Source organism: Meles meles, chromosome 16 (genome assembly GCF_922984935.1).
Source record: "Meles meles chromosome 16, mMelMel3.1 paternal haplotype, whole genome shotgun sequence".
In the NCBI taxonomy this organism is placed as follows: Eukaryota; Metazoa; Chordata; class Mammalia; order Carnivora; family Mustelidae; genus Meles; species Meles meles.
This window is the reverse complement of record NC_060081.1, coordinates 26061307-26071402: the sequence shown is the minus strand read 5'-3', so window position 1 is coordinate 26071402 and position 10096 is coordinate 26061307.

Here is a 10096-nt window from a genome sequence, read left to right as displayed (position 1 = left end):
CTGGTGAAGAATCCAGTATTGGAAGCTTCCACGTGCTGAGAAAGCCAACTACTCTTGTACCCCGAACTGAAGCGATGACATGAGGGGCCCCTCAAGAGGCAGGTCCCCGGGAGATAAGACCGTGATCTGAGCCTTTCCCGAGCAGCTCAGTGAAGAACGCCCCTCCAGACGAAAGCCAGTCCGGCGGTCCAGATCCCATGAAAGGTGCTGCTTCTCCCCTTGGGCCTACTGTGTTCGGTAACCCCTTGAACCACCATTAAGTTAAGAGAGGGTAGGATGCACTTGGTGTGCAGGCTGGTAAGTAAAGATGCAGATATGTGTCTTCAGGCTTAAGAACTAGGTCTAGATCAGCTTTTTGGGCGGGATTACAGGTGCATGGAACAGACTGGAACTAAACTAATTTTCTTAAAACAGTTTTATTGAGATCCAGTTCATATGTGATAAAGTTCACCATTTTGAAGTGTACAATTCAGTGGTTTTTAGTATATTCAGAGTTGTGCAACCATCACCACCAGACAGTTCTAGAACATTCCCATCCCTCCCAAAAGAAACCCTGTACCCACTGGCAGACATCCGCATGCCTCTCTCCCCCCAGCGCTGGCAACCACTAATCTACTTTCTGTCTCCATGGATTTGCCTATTTCTGGACGTTTCATGTAAACAGAAATCATACAAGATGTGACCATTTGTGTCTGGCTTCTTTCATGTAGCGTAATGTTTTCTAGTTTCAGCCATCCAGTAACACGTACTAGTATTTCATTCTTTTTTATGTCACTGTATAGATATATCACATTTTGTTTATCCATTTAACTGCTGATAGACTTTTAGGTTGTTTCCACCTTTTGGCTATTACAAATAATCTTGCTATAAATATCCGTGTGCAAAATGTTATGTAGATGTATATTTTCAGTTCTCTCTCGTACGCATTTAACAGTGGAATTGCAGGGTCATAAGGTAATCCCGTGTTTAAATTTTTGAGAAACTGCCAGACTGTTTTTCAACCACAGTATCTCACTGTGGTTGTTATTTGAATGTCCTCCTCAGCTAATTATGTCGGGTTCTTTTTCATGCGTTTATTGGCCATTTGTATGTCTTCTTTAAAGAAATATCTATTCAAATTCTTTTTCCACTTTTATTTTTTTAAAATATTTTATTTATTTATTTGACAGAGAGAGAGATCACAAGTAGATAGAGAGGCAGGCAGAGAGAGAGAGAGAGAGGGAAGCAGGCTCCCTGCCGAGCAGAGAGCCTGATGCGGGACTCGATCCCAGGATCCCGAGATCATGACCTGAGCCAAAGACAGCGGCTTAACCCACTGAGCCACCCAGGCGCCCCCTTTTTCCACTTTTAAATCAGATTAGATGTTCTTATTGTTGAGTCGTAAGTGTTCTGTATATATTCTAAATTCAAGTCCCTTATCAAATATAGAATTTGCCAATATTTTTTCTTCCAATCTATGGGATGTCTTTTCACTTTCTTGATAGTGTTCTCTGAAACACAAAGGTTCTAATGTTGATGAAAACCAATGATTTTCTTTCTTTCTTCTTCTATTCCTTCTTTCCTTCTTCCTTCCTTCCTCCCTCCCTCCTTCTCTCTTCTTTCTTTCTTTCCTTTTAAGATCTTTATTTATGTATTTGGCAGAGAGAGTCAGAGAGCACAAGCTGGGGGAATTGCAGAAGGAGAGGAAGAAGCAGGCTCCCACTGAACAGGGACCCTGACTCAGGACTCAATCCCAGACCCCCAGGACCATAATCTGAGCCTAAGGCCAATGCTTAAATGACTAAGCCACCCAGCCACCCCATCTTTCTTTCTTTCTCTCTTTCTCTCTCTCTCCCTTCCTTCCTTCCTTCCTTTCTTTCTTCCTTTTTTTTTTTTTAAGATTTTTAAATTTTTTATTTGACAGAGAGAGATCACAAGTAGGCAGAGAGGCAGGCAGAGAGAGGTGGGGGTCGGGGAAGCAGGCTCCCTGCTGAGCCTGATGTGGGGCTCGATCCCAGAACCCTGGGATCATGAACTGAGCCGAAGGCAGAGCCTTTAACCCACTGAGCCACTGAGGTGCCCCTCTTCCTTCCTTTTTTCCTTCTTTCCCTCCTTCTTTCCCCCCTCCCTCTCTCCTTCCCTCCCTCCTTCCGTTCCTTCCATCCTTATTTCTCCTTCCTTCCTTCCTTCCTTCCTGCACTCTTGGTGTCATATCTAAAACAAACAAAAAGAAAAAGACCCTGAGATCATGACCTGAGCCAAAATCAAGAGTCAGACACCTAATCGACTGAGCCATCCAGGTGCCCCTGGTCTTCTTTAATTTCTTTTAATGATACTTTGTAGTTTTCAGTGTACAAGCCTGGAACTTCTTTTGTTCAATGTACTCCTATTTTATACTATTATATATGATTGTAAACAAAATTATTTTCTATATTTTATTTTTGTAGTGTTTTAATAAGTTTTTGCAAGGAATTAATTGACCAACATCTGTAAGCCTACTCTGTGCAACTTCGGGATTGCTCAACGCGTAAAGAATACCATGAGCTCCCAAACCTGCAGCCCCAGGAAATATTGTGAAAGCTATATCCTCACTTCCTACCAGAAGAATGTATTCCCCAGTGCCCTCTTCAGATGCGCCCCTAGAGGACAACAGACAAGGAAGGAACTCACAGAAGGCAAAGCCAGGGGCCACGGAGAATAACAGATAAAGGAATTAGTTTCAGAAAATCAGTACCAAGGAACATACGCCTCAGGGATGCTGGGAACCTTTGGAATTCTTGCCCGGGGGAATCTACTAATTGCTCTGCTCCTGCTTCGTGTTTTCTAATTTTTCCTTTCCACGAGGCAGTTTTAATTGTGGTTCTCCTGTTCTTACCTCCTCTTGCATAAGCATCTTGCTAGTGGAAGGAGCAAACAGATAACTTGCTTTTTGTTTATATGTCACTGGACTGATACCTGAACTTCATACCAAGATCTGACAGTCACCAAGAGGGCCTGAGCTCTGAGCTGGTTGCAATAAGGACAGGACTGGGGCACCTAGGTGGCTCAGGTCATGGTCATGGTCTTGGGGTCCTGGGATCAAACCCTGAATCAGGCACCGGCTCAGCAGGGAGTCTGCTTCTCCCTCTCCCTCTATGCCTCCCCACCACTGGTGCTTTCTCTGTCTCTCTCTCAAATAAATAAATATCTTTTAAAAAATGGATGGGACCTAATGGGTCTAGGGCATGGGCAGGAGATTAACATGTTCTGTGTGGGGAAAAGAGTTTATTGTGTTTACTTGGGTGGCCAGAGATGCAGGCCATGGCAGGGAACGATAGCTTTTCTTTGGTAGCCACTCTCCTCTCCTTGAATAGTAATGGGATGTTTATGTGGACACGTTGCTGCCCAGCAAAAGATATACTTCCTAACTTCCTTTGCAACTTGGTGTGCATTTTGATCAAATCTGAGGGCAATGCAATGTGAATGGACATGATGCATGGCACTTTCAGGCTGTGCCCGTCCGTGGAATCAGGATTCTCTTCTCCTTTCCCTCTCCTTCCAGCTGGGAGGTTGCGGTGCTGACAAGCGCCCGAGGGGGAACTGGGACTTAAGGACGGCGGAGCTACAGAGGGGTGGAGCTACCATATCTCCCCCATCCTGCCTTCCTAGCCTTCTCATGCAGGAGTGAAACTTCTCCTTACTTGATACACCATCTTTGGGGACTTCTTTGTTATAGCAGCCTAACGGTTAACCTGACTAATACAGGAAGTTTGTCTGTTTTTAAGATGGGAGAGACTACAGCATGTTTCTATGGTCCTGGAAATGACCGATTCGAGACAGGGACTGATAAGCAGAGACTGGGGGAATAGCCAAGGAGCAAAATCCTTGAGGCGATGAGAAGGGACAGGATCCAGGAAATAGGGGATGGGATTCTTCTTGGGCTGAAGAAACTGGGATGCTTGTCCCATTGTGATAGGAAGAATAGGAAAAATTGGTGTAGACCCAGAGAGCTTTGTGGATTCGGTGGTGGGAGGACGAGAGAGGTTCAATATATTTGCAAGCAAGTAATGTCATGATAACACATGGAATCTTTATTTTATTGGACGCTTCCACGCAGCACTGGTTCCCTGACACACTCACCATTGATCCATGCATGGTTTATTTTTATTTAATTAGTTATTAGTTAGTTTAATTAGTATTATTAGTTAGGAATGATGTAATAGGCACCTGCAATATCACCACCCGAACAAATCCTTGGCAATGACCCACATCCTATATATGGTTCCTCTCCCTATCCCATCCCCCTGCCTCCCCTACCCGCAATCACTATCATCCTGAATCCTGTATACCACATTCTTTTGCTTTCCTTTTTACACAGTTTTATTATGCCTGCATATATTTCCAAATATGATATACATATATTTTATATTAACTATAACCTCAATAAAAAATTATCATTCTCTATGTGATCTCTGGGGATTAACATTTTTCAGCCAATTGTGTATTGCTAAGATGTATCCATTTGTTTTATGTTACCGTGGCTCTTTACTTACTGCTGTATGATATTCCATTGTGTGAATATACCACAGTTTATTCATCCACAAGCTAGGGAATCTGGGAAAAGAAAGTGAAGGCACTAGGGGGCTGATTGATAGAGAGAAAGTGAAGGAATCAGCAAACTGGAGAGTTCTCTGAAGCCAGAGAACTATATAGAGGCTCTTGGGCCAGGGAGCTGAGAGGCTCAGAGATGATGGATGGAGAGTGGGAGGTAGGATTTCTGATTTCAGAAGTGGTGAGGCTTTGGGCAACCATAAAGTCTTCAGGGATAAATGTGGTGATGGGGAACTAAGGCTGCAAGTATTGGAGATGAAGGTGAAGGAAGCGAGAGGTCAGGGTGTGGATATGTTTGAGGTTGAGGGTGAGGATAATGGCAGGTTGGGGAGTGGAGAAAAAGACGAAGATATTGGACCTGGGGGTCTTCCACAGGTGAGGGAGCACACCTAGGAGGCTGGGAGATGACAGGGATGAGGAGGGAGGAGGGTGGAACTGGGAGCAGAAGGGTCCAAGGTGCAGGGTTTTGTGAGGGGATGGGAGTATGGGCTGGAAATGACCATGAGGAATAATAATGACAGACTCCACCTGTCAGTCCGCAGGTGCAGAGAATCTGAGAATAAACAGCCTCCCTTGAGAGGGCTGCAGGGAGATCGTGGCTCAAGACCAGAAGAGGAGGAAACATTCCAAGAAGAGGTTGAAAGCAGGGGTGTGTGCTGACTAGTGCAAGAGCTCCAGAGCATGCTGTTCAAGAGAAGAGGGGAGGGGATGGCGGGCGAGGCCAGCAGGCAGGCGGGGGCTCCAGGGAGACAGGCAAGCTGTGGTGGGAAGGGAGACCCTAGCTCTCACGGAAGGCCAGCCTTGGCTTTCCCTCCCAAGCTAGCAGCAGGGTCATTGCTCAGCCTCATTCCCCCCATGCCACTGTGTCATCAGTCCTGTTTGTCCCTCAATCTTGATGTAACTCATGGGGGTGGCGGTGGGGAACCAAAAGTCAATATCTTTCCTTGGGTCCAATGCTGGGGTCAGGAGAAACCAGTGTTAACGGCGGGGGTTAGACGTGGGACCAGAAGTCTTGCTTCCACCTGTAAGGGGGTCCAGAGATGCAGCCTGAAGACCTCATATCATCTTCCTGCCTGTTCATGTAGAGTCTGCTGGTTCCCATGCCCAGGGCTAGTCCATCTTGCCCTATGAGAAGTTTTCTGACCCTAGTATGATGGTAGAGACTCCATCTCGGCTTTCAGGGAGACCTCTCTGAGGGAGGAGGTTTGGAGGGAAGGAAGAAGGGGTAAAGCCAGCCCCTTGGAAGCCAAGGACTGCTGCAAGAAAGACATGGACCTGCCCGCCATTGTTCTTAAACATAATCAGTACAGAAGAAAGTGAAAGAGCCCAGCCCGGCCCCAGCCTGTGTCTCTATGGTCCGAGACAATGTTTCCTTCTGGACTTCCCATATGGGCTCACCTCCATTATCCTTCAAGTATAAAAGCTTGGCATGAGGGTGGGGGGCCGTCAGACACAAAGTCCTCTGATTATTTTCTGTGCCTCACCTCCTACCTTAACCTCAAATATGACCAGCCACTGCCTCTTCCCCATCACAGAAGCCGAGAACCTTCCAAACTGATTCTTTCTTTTCCTTCCCTTGGGACCATGGGCCGTAGGAGTTCCGAGTAGGAGCCCAGGGATGGAACACTCCCGTGTGGAAAGAGAGGAGGCAGTTAGGGGCAGTTTTTCCTGTGCCTCCATTGGTTTGCTCTCAGTAACTCTGTGCCCCAGTTCGCCTCAGGACAACATATGCTATCTGCTGTTCTCACCCACCCTAATGCAGGGCCGCAGCTCCTACCATGGAGACAGGGAGAGGCAGTGACTATATTTATCTGTGACTTTAGCTCTCAGAAGCCCCAGTCTGACGAGGGAGCCATGACTTCTCCTCTATAGGAGCCCCCTGGGCCAACACATTCTGGTCTAACCCACATGCAAAACACTTTGGAACATGGCCCTTGAAAATGGAGTCAGAATCTAGGGAGAAATAAAAAATAACTTTATAGGCAGGGAGAGCAGCTCTGGCCCCGCAATGTGTCTTGTCACATTCTCAGGGAAGTGTGGGCTGGTCACAGGCAACATTTTTCTGGGTTTGGATGGAGGAATCTAGGTCAGGGGACAAATTCAGTGCTAGACACAAGCGTGGGTACCAAGAAAAGGTCCGAAGACACGTTACTTAGAATACTTAGATGTTAACAGAGACTCAAAATAAGAGCAGCTCAAACAGGATAGATGTTCATTTCCTCTTGCATAGCAGTCCAGGCGTAAACAGTTTTGGGCCAAAATTGCACTAAGGACTCAGGCTGCTCCTAACTAACTTGCTACGGTACCATCTCTATGGTCCTGTTCTCGCCAGAGGATCCAAGGTGGTTCACCAGCACAAGGGCTTCCAGAATATGGAAAGTAGCAGGGGAAAGGGTCAAGAGGGACTGCTCCCATTTTTTTTTAAATATTTTATTTTTTTGACAGTCAGAGATCACAAGTAGGCAGAGAGGCAGGCAGAGAGAGAGGGAGAAACAGGCTCCCCACTGAGCAGAGAGCCCGATGCGGGGGTAGATTCCAGGACCCTGAGATCATGACCTGAGCCGAACGCAGAGGCTTAAACCACTGAGCCACCCAGGCGCCCCTGTTCCCATCTTTTTAAGAACAACCATGAGAGACTATGGACTCTGAAAAACAACCAGAGGGTTATGAAGGGGCGGCGGGAGGGGGTGGGGTGGGGTGGGAGGTTGAGGAACCAGGTGGTGGGTAATAGGGAGGGCACGTACTGCATGGAGCACTGGGTGTGATGCCAAAACAATGAACACTGTTATGCTGTAAATAAGCAAATAAAAATAAATAAATTAATTTAAAAAAAAAAAAAAAAAAAAAGAACAGCCCCTGGAAGTACCCACCTTGTTTTGCTCACACCCTACTGGTCAGAACTCTTGGATACCCGGCTAGCCTTTGCTGCAATGGAGCCTGGGAAATGTAGTTTTTATTACAGGCAGCCATGTATCCAGTAAACATTTTTTGTTCTATTGGAGAAAAGGAAAAAATTGTGATGGGGAGCCAACTAGCAGTTCTGCCACATGAAACCCCAAGTGCACGGTATTCCTATGTCTGTCTGTCCTGTACCTCATTTACCTTGGTCACAAGGTTGGGTGAGTGACTCAATCTGAGAAAATTATAGTAATGCATCCCCTTGGCCTCAGCCATTGGTCCAGGACTGGGCACATGACTCAAGCAGAGCCAATCAGAGTCCTTCCTCGGGACTTTTTCCTATCCAAATCTGGTAGAAGTGTGCAATTTTCTTTCTGGTGGTGAGACAACGAGAAAGCAATCCTGAGCTGCCCAAGGTGAGCAAGACAAAGCCTGTCTGCTGAAGAAATGGGGCCTCCAGCCTCTGAGAGACACAGGGAGGAGAGAATCACTGGGCAGGGGGACTGGGCCTCCTTCTAGACCTCCCTGGGGCCTACCTTTGATCCTTATCCTGCTTGAGCTGGCTGGTCATATACCACCTTTTTGCCAAGCTAATTCAAGGTGGGTTTGGGCCATCTGCAACCCAGCGTCCTGACTTATCACAGTCCTGAAAGTGAGGTTGGTTTTTTGTTGTTGTCGTTGTTTTGTTTTTCTCCCTGGGAGGGGTGGAAGGTAGGCACAACTGAGATTGACAACCTGGAAGAAAAGTATGCGGGCTCCAGACAAGCCCTATCTTTCTCCTGCACATTTGCCTTGAAGCATCTTAAAGTTCCCACACAGCATCTCACAGCATTGGCTGCTGGGTTTCTTGGCATTTTCCAGTCAGTCCTGTTTCCTGTAAGGAGCTGGTGGAGCTGTGAGGAGGGGGCCTTAGGAGGGCAACCCTCACAAAGGGCCCTTTCTCAGATGGTCTGGGCTGTTATCAACCAAACCTAAACTCTGAATCACCTGAGTCCGTGGGCAGCGCCATGGGTGGGGCTGATGAATCCCCCTCTGGGTCTTCCTGCGTCAGGACCTGTGAGTGGGGGCGGACTCTCAATAAAGGTTCATTGTTTTCTGTCCCCATGCTATCAAGGTTCTGTCCAGGACCTTCCTGAGCCTCCCCCAACCCCCCCTTCTCTTCACTCATCCCCTGGCCCTGGTCCCTCAGGGCACTCACCCACCCCTACCCCACCTTGTAGACCAGCATCGACTCCTCAGACCAGATGAGGTGGAGGCTGAGGAAGGACAGGAATGTGGATGAGCGCCAAATCTGAGAATGCCTTGTATTTCTGAACCTGTGACACGACCACCCCCTCCCGCCCCCAGTTCCCTGGGTCTCCTGAGTCCCCTACCCCACAACAGACAGCAACCAGGCTGTCCTGGGCCTGTGGTGTCACCTGGTGGCCAGCCTCAAAACTGTCGGGCTCCCCACCACTCCTCCACTTCCTTTATTTTCTTTTGGGGGTTTTCTGGTGATAGGGACACAGGAGGTGCCCTAATCTCCATTTTTCTCTCTGTTTGTGTTCTTTGGGGTTTTTTTGTTTGTTTGTTTGTTTTGTTTTTTACCACAGTTCAGTTCAGCTCATTTTTCCTCAGGCCGTCTTGAAAACCCAAATCACACACCCTCGAATCTGTTTCTTTCATCTCCTTTCTGACAGCTCTACCCCAGTTACCTCAGGAGGTCCCGTCCCTACCGTTTACTCTGTCTACTCAAACAATCCCGGCTGAGTGTCAGGATGGAGCCAGGCCTGCCCCTGTGTCAAGAAAAAGGCAGACTGCATGTCAGAAAGATTAATTAGAATGACGAAGAACAAAGGCTTTCGGCCTCTAAAGCCCTTGAAGAACAGCTCGAAGCTCCCTCAGAACGTCCCACCCATCTCTGTATACTCCTGTTAAGAAACCTGCTTTCCCTCAAGCATGAGCTTTCAAGAGAAAATAAACAGACTTTTCTAGATCAGCATTATTGTTTTTCCATTTCTACCTACAGGTCTTGCAACAGAAGGGTTGTCTTTTTTTCTGCTTGCGGCAGCCCAGCTTTCTGATGGGCATTTCCCACCGGGCCTGGAAAACAGCCCTGTTCCTGCCTGAGTCCTCAGTTTTCTATTGGCTCATTGTCTGGAAAGCCATTCCATTTCACAGAAACAAAGTTTTGAAATATAACTCATTGGTAAGCTGGGACTGCCTGATTGTAGACATTTAAGATCATGAGATACTTTCCAGGGCAAGATGGTGGCTGCTTACTATTGTTTTAGACAGGCTGATACAGGAGAAATATCTGATTTCCCAAGATATGGAAATCTTGACACACACACTGCCCCCCCCCACCCAGAAGCCTTGTGGCTTCCAGAATGGGTTGGGCCAGTGGGTTACAGGAAAGGGTGTGGACTGAAGAACTCAGTGATGCTGTGGGCACAAAGACCAGGTAGAGAGTGTGAGAAGAGCTGAGCTGAGTGCAGGGTGCTGGAGAGAAGTCGTAGGGCCGAGGACTGGAGAGACACACCCAACCAACATTTATCAAGCACCTGCCACATATCAGGAAGGACCCAACAGGGAAACATGTGGGTGCCCCAGGCAGGCTAATGATTTTATTATGTCCCCTCAAAGTGAT